This window comes from Podarcis cretensis (assembly GCF_951804945.1).
Source record: "Podarcis cretensis genome assembly, chromosome: 3".
In the NCBI taxonomy this organism is placed as follows: domain Eukaryota; kingdom Metazoa; phylum Chordata; class Lepidosauria; order Squamata; family Lacertidae; genus Podarcis; species Podarcis cretensis.
Window position 1 is genome coordinate 44,989,741 of NC_137172.1, and position 13,765 is coordinate 45,003,505.

The following is a 13,765-nucleotide window of genomic DNA, read 5'->3' on the forward strand; positions in this document are numbered from 1 at the left end:
GCCTTCAGAGCCACCCTCGCCGCCTTCCTGCTCCTCCCAGCAGCGGCCTTCTCTGAGTTGCCTCTTCCTCCCCGCTTTCCCCTCATCCTCGCTTGCTCCCGCCCATCCTCCTTTCCCTCAGCTTTCCCGCGTCTGGCGGCCTGTCTGGTTCCTGCCTCCCCTTTATCCCGCCCCGTCTCTTTTTCACCTCAGCCCTCCCTCCCCGCCCCCACCCTCGCCTGTCGGTTGGTCAGCCCCGCCGGCTCCTTCCTGCGTGCCTCTCCTTCCCTCCCATTCATCCTCTTCACCTCCGCCTCCCTCCCTCCCTCCGCTCTGTCTGGCTCCCCCCGCCTTTTCCCTCCCTGCTCTGTCTGGCAGCCCCCCGCTCCGCACGTCGGCGCTTCTCGCGAGAGCTGGGGGATGCCGATGCTGCCGCTGCTGCTGCCGCCGCCGCCGCCGCCGCCTTGGAGGGGAAGACACTCGGGGGGGAGCCAGTGACGTCGGGAGTTTTCCTGAAAGTCAATAACGAGCCTGGCGGAGGCGGCCGAAACAACGGCGGCGGCGGCGGCGGCGGCTGTAGCGGCAGCCGGACCGAAGGCTGGGCCCCAGGCGGCTCCGGGCACCCTGAGCCGGGAGCGGGAGCCGCCGCCCTGACGTCCGCGGATGCTGCGGCCGAGCTGCCCAGGCGGGCGCCGCCGTGAATAGCGGGCGGGGAGGAGAAGCCGCTGTCTTATGTAGCCGCCGCCGCCGCCGCCGCCGCCGCCCCTGCGTCTCCCTCGCCGGCCGGGGCCTGGACCCTTCCCCACAGCGCTGAGGGGAAACGAAGGGCCGAGCCCGGCGGTGCTGTGGGGGGGCGAGGGAGGAGGGAGCGCGGCCCCCCCCCCCCTGCCCGGAACCGCCTCCGCCTTCCCGTCACTTCCACACCAACGGCCGAGCATACGCCGCCCTCGCCTCCGCCTCAGGTAAACGAGCGTGGAGCTGGGATGGCGGGCGGGCGGGAGAGGATGGGCGGCGGGGGATGCTGGCTGGCTTGGCTGGGCGCTGGCTGCTCTCGGGGCACGTGAGGTGAGGTGCGGCCGGGAGGAGCGGCGGAGGGTGGGGATGCCTCCTCGGCTGCGGCTTGGCGCACAGGCGGCGGCGGCGGCGGCTCCCCCAATTTCTGGTGTGTCCCCGCTCCCCCTCCTCTCCGCTCCCCACCCTGAAGGGAGGACGACACATCTAGGGCCTAGTAGTGATGATCCCCGTCAGTATCCTTGTGCTGACAGAGGGAGGAGGCGGCGGCGGCGGCGGCAGCAGTTCCCCAGCCCCTCCTTCGCCAGCCATCACTCACAGCATAGAAAATATAACAAGTCCCCTAGACTACTAGTGCGTGTGTTTCTGTGTGTGTGTTTGGCGGGGCCTGACAGGCTCCGGTAGAGACACAAGAGGTTATATAACATTAAAGACGCGCGGGGGGGGGGGGAGGAGGAAAGGGAGAGAGATGTGTGCTTGGCCACGAGGCACAACATACAGCGGCGCGCGCGCGCACGCACGGGCGCAGTTATTTATATGGAATGTGGCTTCCTTTTCATCTGAAGGGGATGCTCGGAGAGGAGGAGGAGGAGGGCGCAGAGCGTTCCTTGCGCACCTGGTCTCTCCTGATAATATTCAGCCCCCACATCCAGCTACTCCTCCTCCTCCCGACGCACACACCTTCTCGGTCACTGTGACTCCTCACACGTCCACATATTTCCCTCCCCCACCCTCTGTTTGTCGTGGATCAGAGGTAAATGTATATAGCGAATGGCCTTAGTTTAATGAGTAAAAAACGTTTCCTCCTCTCTTTAGAACGGGTCTGTGTGATAAGAATAGAAATAGGAGAGGATGGTCTGTTCTGTTCATAGTAGTGTATTGCTCTGGAACTGCTGCTGGTGCTGCTGGCAGCTGTGGCTGCAAGTAAACAAACCAACCTCTTTCTGCGCATCAATCTTGCTGGAACAGCCATTATGATGGCTGCTTTGCACATAGAGGAGTTGATGTACAGTACATGATTACTCGACAGACACTGCTTCTTACCCACCTCCTACTTGTACAGACCATGATCTGAAGAGATTGAATAGAGTGACACATGTTAGTTTGAAAAAAAGGCCTGTTAGTAAATGGGATCATCCTTAGAAGTTAATCAGTTATTTGTAAACAAAACTTAAAACGCTACTTTAAAAAGCACAATGTGCCACAATAAATTTAGATATAAGGGCACTTAAAATTTCTTTTTCATGGTATTCAAACAATTTGACATGTTTTCACTGAAGTTTTATTATAATTACTTATAAACGTATATGTGATGGTCTGTCATAATGCTGGCAGATGGGAATAAATGAAATAGTTTGATGTGTTTTTTATTGTCTATGTCTTAATTCAAAGAAGTTCTTTTAGACTGGACTTTAAACAAGTAGATTACTGTACTGAAGGTTGGGTAATCTAGTATTCTCAAAATTTGGCAAATCTAACATGTATTATTAGTACACACTGGATCGTTTTTAACAAAGCAAATCTGAAGATTGAATTTAATTTGCAAACAATATATTTTAGTAGCTGATAGATTATTTGCAATCATGCTTCAGAAAGCTTAGAGATAGCTGTTTTGGGGGTACATGTGAGAAACTCTAATATTGGGGTTGGCTATCTTGCCAACCTTGCTAGGACATACAGACATTAAAACGCTATGAAATTAAAAGGAAGCTCTAATACACTATGTGTAATTTTATTTTTATTTTTTCAAATGTATTCTGTTTTGCCTGTTTTGTAGAAAGTATATTCTTACTTGAACAATGCAATTCAAGAGTAGTTACAAGACAAATAAAATGTACAGTACTTAAAAACTATTTTGTTTTGACATCATTAAGAGTGTTCATTAAGCAGATTTTGTTTGTGGTTCTGTTTGTTTTCCTGTGAAGAGTTTTAAATTGACCCCAATATCTTTAATTGGATTGGACTGCTAATTATAATGTATGTATGCCTTGATTGGATGAGGCAAACATGGATGTCCAGATGAATGGTTCAGAAGAAGAGTATAGTATACACAATTATATCCACTGTCAGAAGTTCTGTATATGTATATTTAGCTAACAAACTCATAGAAGTCATTTTTTATCTGGAGATTTCAGCTTTCTCTTTTCCTATGACAAGGGAAATGTTTTAATGTTTGTTTCTTTTATTATATTTTAACTTTTAAAAACTAAATTGCAAAGTACAATTAAAATGTACTGTGTTTATCGCTATTTGTTATCAAAAATTTCAAAAATAGCTGACAGTGAAACAGATAGTCAGTATGGTCTTCTGCATGTTTCCTTGGAAGGAAGTGTCACTGAGTACAGTGGGATTTACTCCTAAGAAAATATGCATGGAAACAAAACCTATTGCTTTGGATTTAAATGTAAGCAATGCCATTTAAAAGTACTACCTGTTCCTTTTTTAAACTAGCAACTCATTCTAGTTATGTTTGTTTAGAAGTAATTTCCACTGAGTTCAAAGAAGGTCCCTCCCCCAGTAGATAGCTCTGTCAGTAGAGCAAGAGACTTAATTTAAGGGTTGTGGGTTCAAGCCCCACAGTGGGTGAAAGATTCCTACATTGCAGGGGGATGGACTAGATGGCCCTCATGCTTCCTTCCACCTTTACAGTTCTATGATTCTATGTACATATATTTGCAGCTTTAGCATATGATATATTGTTGTCTAAATTGAAAATATTGCCTGTATGCAAATAATGACATACATTTTTCAAAGCTTTCTTGACAAATGAGAACTTAAATTGTGTGCAGAATTATACTTGGAATACTTCATTAAGTTGTTTCATCTATAACATAATTAACTGACAGATTATTCCTTATGCTTTGAGCACCTCTGTAAAGATGGGAACAGCAAGATATAATATTAAAAATCAAATACATTGAGTATTAAAATATTAATACACTTGAGCAACAAGTTGAGCATTTAGGCTAAAATCCTAAATTTATTTGCCTTGAGAGTTCATGTCCTATTGATGTTAAGTGGGATTTACTTTGAAGTAAATGGGATTAGAACTGGTTTGTAAGGGTGTAGGTTTAAAATACATACTACAGGAGCAAATTCCTTAGGCCATAACTTTATGCGCACTTACCAAGAAGGAAACCCAATTGAACACAGTGGGACTTGGTTCTGGGTAAACATGGATAGGATTATTCTATATGAAACAACAAAGTTTTTTAGTATGTTTGTAGTTCATAATCTAGATAGATCTTTAACAGGAAATTAGGAAGTAATCATTAGAATATGTTTAGATTCCTGTTATGGCAACACATGCTTTTATTGTGTCTATTTTGCAGAAAGTGTAAGGTTTTTTACAGCTTTGGGTTTTTTTTGCCATGTATGAAAACCTAAATCTGTTGGATTTTCAAAGTCTTTGACATGTTCTAAAACAGATATATTTCATCATCATTGGTATCACACAGAAACTGTAACCAGGAGTTATAGTCTATGCATATTTGCTTGGAAGAAACACCTACTCAGTTGAAGATTTACTCAACATTATTATTATTTACAGTTAACAGTGTTGAGACAGTATTGCTGTGAATTTGAAACTTGGCGACTGCATGAAGAATAATTTTTTGAACATGTGACACTTGTAAAAAATGGTTTATTGAAGTAAATAAATGCAAATAGGTGACTTTACTTGCATTAACATTATTCTCTTTATGAGAAATGGTGGGGGGACCATATGAAGATCATATAAATGCTATAGAAATTTGACATGTACTCCTGAAGAACCCCTATAGGAGTAACACATTTATTCACATGAATACAGCTTGGATAATGACATTCTAATGGTTTGAGCTGTGTTTAGAAATCCAGTAGAAATGTCATTCTTGGAAGTCTAATAGAGAGTTCAGAAATCTATCTTCAGGACTAGAGCAGAGTCCCCACTATGGGGCTTTTGAAGCTGAATGTTGATGCTCAGTTACTGCCTCAGTACTGGAGCTTGTTAAGAGACATCCTGTGGAATTGCTATTGTGCTTTTTACTCACATGTATAAAGTTACTTGTGTGCCATGATCTTGAAAGAAATTGATGCTTTAGGAAAAGATCTACCTTAGCTGACATTAATAATATATGTGTTTTATTCTTTCCACTGACTTGACTAGATACTGTTTCAGGCCTTCAGTGAATAAATACAAAAAGCTTTATCTTAAAGTTAACAGCCATGAAATAAATGCTGTATTATCCAAATTTTGAGAGATAACTGAATTCTCATAATAATTATTTTCTCAAAAGTTGAGTTAGCATAAGAGAAAGAAAGCATATTTATCTCTCATGTTATAGAGAAGCTCATGTTTGCAATCTTGGACATGACTATACTATTTAAATATAAACAATTAAACATTGAAATATATAGAAAGAGATGGTGGTGTATAACTATATCCACCTGTATCCTAAGGTGCTTCTCCATTGATGGAATACTTTGATGGAATACTCCATTGATGGAATACTTTTTCATTCACAAAAAGCAAGTTAGGTTCCAAGCTGGTATCTTCCTATCTACAGCTTAAGTAAGACTATTTTATGCCAGAAGAAGCAGTTTGTCTTATATGTAATTCTCTGAGAAGTCTTTGAGGTACTTCTTGAACTCAAAGGTTCTTGTGGATTTCATAGTGTTCTTTTCTTGATCTCGCTAACATTTTGAGACTAGATTGCTTTATATTTTGGCCAGACTGTCAATAATTTGTCATATTTAGGCAGATTTGGGGAAGTATAGGTGGTTAAAACAAAAATAAATTGCGAAGAGCTCCAAAAGGACCTATCCAAACTGAGTGTCTGGGCTGTAAAATGGCATATGCCACTCAGTGTAAACAAGGGTAAAGTGATGCATGTCAGGGCAAAAGCATCTTAATTTCACATATATGTTCTAAACTGGTGGAAGACCTGGAACAAGACATTGGGGTTGTAGTGGATAGCTCAGTGAAGTTGTTGATCAAGTGTGTGGCAGCTGTGAAAAAGGGATCATTAGGAAAGGAAGTGAAATAAAACTTCCAATATCATACACATCTATGGTGTGATCATATTTGAAATACTGTATACAGTTCTGGTTTTCTCAGCTCAAAAAGGATAGTATAGAGGTGGAAAGGAGCAACCAAAATTATCAAAGGGCTCCCCTATGAGGAATGGTTGCAGCCTTTGGGAATTTTTAGTTTAGAGAAAAAGTGAGTAAGAAGTGACGTGATAGAAGTCTACAGAATTCTGCATGGCATGGAGAAAGTGGATAGAGGAAAGTTTTTCTCACTCATGACACTCATTAGCTTCCAATGAAGCTGAATGTTGGAAGATTCAGGTCCGATAAAAGAACGTACTTCTTTACACAGTGCATAGTTAAACTATGGAACTTGCTCCCACAGGAGGCAGTGGTGGCTACCAACTTGGATGGCTTTAAAAGGATTAGCCAAATTGGGGGATACGTCTGTCAAAGACTCCTAGCCACTATTGCCATCTTCCACCTCCACTGTCAGAGGCAGTATTCCTCAATCCCAGTTGCTGGGAATCACAGATGGGCAGATCCTGCTTGTAGGCTTCCTATAGGCAGTGTTTGAAATTAGCCAGGTGCCTGGTGCATTTTACACCTGGATATTGGCCACTTGTGACCAAGTGAAGATGCCTTGGTGCCAGGATGGCACCTGACGTCTCTATCATCAGGAAGTGTATGCCTGGGGATCATTGGTTCTTGACTGTTTTCACACACTAATGCGACATCCTGTAGAATTCTATTAGTTAGATTTTATCTGCACAATCAGAATGAATATCAGGAACCAAAAAGTTGTATTGAAAAATACAACTTTCAAGCTGTCTGGCTCAAAGATGGCAACTAGCCATTCCATTTTGGCAACTGTAACCCTTGTTTAAGGAGTCACTTGGTGCCTAGCTTATATATCTGAGTTTCTAACACCGCTGATAGGCATAGGTTGGTCATTGTGAGAACAGGATGCTGGACTAAATGGACCACTGACATGATCCATCATGGAGCTATATGGTGTGGATTTTGACCAAGGCTTATTTTGGAGTGCAGGAACATATAAAGTTTAGTAATTGATCTGGTTTTCAAACTTTCATGTGAATATGGAACTGGGAATTACTGGCCAATTTCTGCTTTTGGATACTAAAATATGTGATTTTTAGTGCTTTATTAGCGTGGGGTGGGAACATGAAGATCTCTGGATGTTAAGACACCAAGACTCCAACTCGCATCATTCCCAGTTATCCTGGCCAAAGGTCAGGGATTATGAGAGTTTTAGTCCAGCAACATCTGGAGGGCCACAGCTCCCCCACTTCTGCATTAGGAGCTCATGGTATCAGAATTTTCAGAGTATATGTTCTTAAAAGTACTGAGCAGTAACATATCATTTTGATGAATAGGGAATACCTTCTGAACAGGTTTAGAATTGCTAACTGTAGTGCTATCATTTTTATAGGAATTCTGTAAGCAACTGAAATGAAGGATTTCTATGCATTTTCACCAAAGCATCCATTGCTGCTGTTGTCCACTGTGATATAAGGGGCAGCAGCACTACAGGCATTCATATCCCTGTTCAAATTATTGTCCTGCACAACTCATTTCATATTCTTCTACTGAAGAGAGATGAGAGAGAAAGGGGATACCTGGATTCATTTTTCTAATGTTGCAGATATCTGTTCAGTTGTGCACATGGTATGGAGGAATACCAAACTTGCATTATCCCTGCTAGGTGTAATTCATCCCCCAAAGCAGTTTTTATAATATATTGCAGTTTCATATGTTATTTTCACTAATATGTGGATTTTTATGCACACATTGCCAGGATCTATGTATTTTTGTACACATTGCTGGAGAAATGCATTACAAAATTCAGATAAGTGTGAATTTCATAGGATGGCTATGTTTCAATGTTCATTTGTTCAGTATGTGGTAGCTTTAAATACAAACTTAATTGCATTTTTCCTCCATCCCTAGGTTGGGGGGCACTATACTCAGTGGTTCTGATTGTTGAATTTGCAGTGTCCCGTGCACAGCAGAATGATGAGGAGTACGTGCCACATACTCTATACTACTTTATTTACACTTCAAAGCTGGTAGGTTACAGAAAAACATCTTGCCTCTGCCGGAGCAGAGAAAGCATCCTCTCTTCTCTAAAGCACGGAGAGAACAACGTGAGAACAGTGAAAAACAGGAAACCAGTGTACGTCACATCCAGTCTCCTTTCCCGTGAGAAACTCCAACAGCAATTGACTGTGGAATGTAAACACCTGTCTCGTGACAAGCACTTTCGCTGCACAGTGAAGGAAGCAGAAACCAACATCCTCCCCCTTTCTGTGAACATCACTGGGCAGCGTGTTCGTACAATATCAGTACAAACCCAACTTCTGCACATAGGTACAGTGTTGATCCCTTGATACAATCTTGGACAATACATCAGCAGGAATTTCATTACCTGGCATATAGGACACCGTTACGAGTCACTTCTGAATACGTTCCCTAGCATGTTGCACCTTCAATTGCAAGTGCTTCGTGCTTTGCTTACAACCTTCAGAATTCAGCAAAGCCAAACATGCTTTGTTGTCCTGGTAAACCTGGATTGGACATTTGACAGGAATTTTCATGTCTTTGCACAATTGTAACAACCATTCACAATCTTTGAGTGAATAAGACAGTGCATTCAGTTCAGCTTCACAAGTACTTAAGCTAACTGTTGTTTGCTTCTTGCATGACCAATCAAATAGACCCTGATTGTACATATAGCAAACTCCAGACGTGCTTTTCCTGTCTGTAGTGTCACTTCCAAAACTTGCATCTGCAAATATCTCAAGACCACCAGACTTCTGATTGTTAAATCTCAGTCTGTAATGCATAGTGCCTTTCAAATACCGCGCTATGCGTTTCAGAGCTTTCCAATCCTTAACAGTAGGATTGTTGACTTGTCTGCTTAGCAAATTACAGCTAACAGCAATGTCTGGTCTTGAACATCTGGCAATGAAGTTTAGCTTGCCTAGCACACTTCTGTACAGTGTAGTGTCAGAAAATGTTTCTTCAGTGTCATCTACCTGATAACCTGTTGTCATCGGTGTGTCTACCGGGTTAGCATTCATCAGGTTTAGTTTGCTTAACACATCAGCAATTTTCCGTGACTGGTGTACTAGAATGTTACCATCTTGATCTCTCTCTATTTCCAGAGATAGGTAGTTGTTTACCTCACCAAGATCTTTCATGTCAAAGTGTTCTTTCAGTTGAGCTAGGGCGTTATTGTACATTGTGACATCATCCCAAAAGAATAAAAGATCATCAACATAAAACAAACAATACAATTTCTTTTGCCCCTCCTCTTTGACAAATACACATGGATCAGCTTTCCCTTGCTTAAAACCTAGAGAAAACAATACTTCAGTGAGTTTAGTATGCCAACACCGTGCACTTTGTTTGAGACCATAAAGGGACTTCTTCAGAGCACAAACAAATCCCTGTTTTACCTGTACGCCATCAGGTGGAAGCATATAAAGTGATTCATCTAGAGATCCGTACAGAAAAGCTGTATTCACATCGTGGTGACTAATGTGTAGATTCTCCTCTGCAGCTAGCTTGAGCATAAGCCTAATGCTCTCATACCTCACTGTGGGTGAGTAGGTCTCGTGATAGTCTTCACCTGGTACCTGTGCAAAACCTCTGGCTACCAATCTGGCTTTGTGTCTGACTATCTTGCCATTTTGATCAGTCTTCGCTTTGAATACCCATTTGCTTCCAAGCAGTTTCATTCTTGGAACTACTGGAACTAGTTCCCATGTTTTGTTCCTTTCCAAGGAATCAAGCTCAGCCTTCATGGCATTTAACCATGGCTCAGCTTCCTTTGAATCCAAATCCTGGATTTCTTGGAAACTTGAAGGTTCAAATACCTTCTTGGAGCTTTTAACAGCTGTTACTGCTATCTTGGCAAACTCATCAGCAAATCTCTTTGGAGGTCTGCCTTTGTTGCTCTTTGTGATCTACGAATTAGCCTTAAGTCTTCAACACTTTCCTCTTCCTTTTTGGGAGAAAAGTGACCTATTGTGAACAATGGTTCTTCCAATTCTTGATCAGAGCTTTCAGAGGGTCGCATAGAGGCTTTCGCACTCTTGAAATCCTCTGAATCACCCGATTCAGTTTCAGACTCAGAATCAGAACCTTCATCAGTGGGTGTGGGTTGTTGCGGTTGCTTTTGACTATCCTCAGTCTCATCACTGTCATCAGGATAACATTGGAAAATTCCCACATTCTCCCCCCACTTGGCATTGTACTCAACACTTCTTGTGAGCTTAATTGTCTTAGAGTCAGTCATCATTATTCTGTAAGAACCTTTCTGATAACCTAGAAAGATACCATGCAAACCACGCTTGTCTAACTTGGAGTTTTGTGGTGAGTGAACCCACATGTCAGAACCAAAAATTTTCATGTGTTTGATGTATGGCTTTTTTCCAAACATAGGGGGTACAACCAATTGCTGAAGATAGCCTGCGATTATAACTGTAAACAAAACACGAGAGAGATTCGGCCCAATGACTCTCTGGAAGATTGGCATCATGCAGCAAGGTTTTTAACCCTTGAAGCAATGTTTGATTTGCCCTCTCGCAAAGTCCATTCTGCCATGGCGAGCGAGGACTAGACAAATCGTGTTGAATTCCTTTCTCAGACAGAAAAGCTTCAAACTGCTGAGAAGTGAATTCCCCCCCGCGATCAGTGAAAAGAATTTTTATCTTCTTACCATGCACATTTTCCAACCAAGCACAGAATTCCTTGAACCTTGGAAAAGCCTCTGATTTCTGCTTGAGATTGTACACATAAATATACCTGGAAAATGCATCAATGAGAACCATGAAGTACCTGTTTCCACCCAAAGAGGGCGCTAGTGGTCCAACCAAATCAGCATGAACAACCTGGTATGGTTCTGTAGCTTGCCTACTAGACACCTTACCTTTCGCAGCCATTTTCACCTTGTTTGCTGCGCATGCCTTGCACTTCATGTGGTACCTGCAGGGTTTAATAGTCATACCTTCAACCAAGGCAGGCATTTTAGATACTGCCTCAAAATTCAAATGACCAAATTTTTGATGAAAATCATGAATACATTCTGCATGCAAACTTTTGTTAGAACCTGCAATGCAACAAGTGTCATCCTGCACAACATCATCATAATACAAAACATACAAACGATCAACATATTCAGCATGCAATACATAATCATTTTTCTTTGTGATGATGCACCTTTTGTTCTTAAAGGAAACGTCAATTTTCCGCTCATTCAGCTGTCCAACGCTGAGCAGATTATGTTTGGCATCCGGCACATAAAGCACATCTTGTATCGATAAGTCCAAACTGTGAAGAACAACAGTTCCATAGCCTTTACTGGGGATTGTGTGGTCATCCGCCTGGTGAATCGCACCTTCCTGCGGTGTAAAAGACACGAACAGTCGCTTATCGTTGCACATGTGGTGCGTTGCAGCTGAATCAACCACGAAGAAAGATCTAGACGTCTTCTGGACCTTTGCAACCTTTGGAGTGAAGCGTGAGACCATTGCCTTGTGCTGCGTTGTCCTGGACACCGGACCTTTGCCTTTGCTCTGGCCTTTTCCACGCGATGAGCTTCCGCTGCACTGCTCTGTCTTGGCCCTGGGATATCTGCATTCCCTCTTCATATGGCCTAGACGTCCACACGAGTAGCATTTCACTGCCTTCAAAGCTTTGGCGCCATCTGGTGGTTCCACTGCACTCTGGGATGACGTCTGTGAAGACTCCCCCTTACCCATGCAGCTATCACCCTGGCGGTCTGCTTTTTTCTGAATCATGGCAGTATCACAAGCTACTCTGAGCTGAGCATGTGGCTGATTGGCATCAGATTCCCCATTTGCATCAGCCAGCCTTCTGCAGCTAGCCATCATGACTCTGGCATTAGCCTTCTGCGTCATCTCTGCTGCTTTAAATCAAGCTGCTTTATACAAGCTGCGTCTCTGCTGCTTCAAGCCTCATTCCAAAGGCAAGTTCAAAAGTGCTTTCTCTCTGCTGCCTTAAATCAAGCTGCGTCACTGTTTTCTGCAGCTTCTTTATTCCAAAAGCACTTTTAAAAGTTACTTTCGGTTTCCCCCAGCATAGGAGCTTGTTCCTTTGAGCCTTTGCCTGTGCCCGGCAAAATGGCCATAAAAGTTCAGAGTCCAGCCATAAAGCCACTAATTAGAAGCTGGCAGGCTGCCCGGAGCATGAGCACATACCTCATCAATCATCTTGACGGCAGATACCGTCCGATCCGTCCCTCTGCATTCCGATCCTTTTGCCGGCATTCAGATGACTGCGTCTTTCTTCTGGGCCCATAACCAGTAATGTTGAATTTGCAGTGTCCCGTGCACAGCGGAATGATGAGGAGTACGTGCCACATACTCTATATTACTTTATTTACACTTCAAAGCTGGTAGGTTACAGAAAAACATCTTGCCTCTGCCGGAGCAGAGAATGCATCCTCTCTCCTCTAAAGCACGGAGAGAACAACGTGAGAACAGTGAAAAACAGGAAACCAGTGTACGTCACATCCAGTCTCCTTTCCCGTGAGAAACTCCAACAGCAATTGACTGTGGAATGTAAACACCTGTCTCGTGACAAGCACTTTCGCTGCACAGTGAAGGAAGCAGAAACCAACACTGATCCTACCTTTAATAGCTATTTCCAGAATGTAGTTATTCATGGCCATTGTTCAGTGTCATGATAATTGTATTGTTATCCAGGTTGTTTTAGCACCTGCCTGAAATTGCTGAGAGCCGTCATCTGGAGTTTTGTAATGAGGTGTTGCCAATATGTTGATGACACCCAGCTCTATTGGAGGAGGTTGAAGTACTAGGCGTATTACTTGGAGGTGGTGAAGGTCAGCCTTTGGGACAATAAATTGAAGCTGAATCCTGAAAAGGCAGGTGTTCTGTGTTCCAAGTGCTCAAGTTTGGGAGGTGGGAAGATGGCCCATTCTGGATGGGGTTGCCATCACCTGGAAGGAGCAGGTCTGTAGCCTGGGTGATTCTCCTGGATCCAGCACTATCACTCAGGTAGCCTCTGTGGCTAGGAGTGTCTATTTCCAGCTCTGGTTAGTTTGCTGGCTATGGTGTCTCTTGGACAGAGATAATGTTGTCACTGTTTTATGGTATCCACCTCTCTTTTTGAAGTTGTTTTGCTGCATTTGGAATGGTTTTACTTTTTTATAATAGTAGCAGTTTTTCTGTTTTTATCATTGTATATTTTATTCTTATAACCTGCCCTGGGACTTTATGGCACAGGGCGGGCAATAACTCTTATAAATAAATAAACATAATGAAGCAGATTTGTGATCTGTATATATTTTAGTGTTAGAAACTCAGATATATAAACTAGGCACCAAATGGTTCCTTAAACCAAGATTACAGTCACCAAAACAGAATGTCTAGTTGCCATTTTTGGGCAAGACGGCTCTAAAGTCACTTTTTACAGGGACAATCCTACCTCTTTTTCTTAATGGTGACATGGGCCATTCCTAACATAGAGATATTCTTCACAACTTTGAGCAGGGCATTGGGGTGGGGTAAGTGAAGATAAGCAGCAACAATTAACTATGTTTTTCACGACTCCTGCTTAGGATACACAGAAAAAACATTTTGGTTCCTGAAATTCATTCTGATTGTGCAGATAAAATCTAACTGATAGAATTCTACAGGATGTCCCATTAGTGTGTGAAAATAGTCCAGATCCAATGATCCCCAGATGGTGGAGA

The 13,765-nt window shown here is 42.9% G+C and overlaps 1 protein-coding gene across 6 annotated transcripts in view; it reads left to right on the forward strand.

The window, feature by feature from the left end:
- Positions 1-364: 364 nt before the first annotated feature.
- AKT3 (AKT serine/threonine kinase 3) overlaps positions 365-13,765 on the forward strand; it is a 119,335-nt gene continuing 105,934 nt past the window's right edge. For 4 of the 6 annotated variants that reach the window (XR_013836947.1, XR_013836948.1, XM_079969525.1 and 1 more), the window contains exon 1: positions 370-941. The gene's annotated coding sequence lies outside the window, so the exon portion shown is untranslated. Of the gene's footprint in view, positions 942-13,765 lie in introns of all 6 variants that reach the window. The other 2 variants (XM_079969523.1, XM_079969524.1) reach the window with 2 other exon arrangements.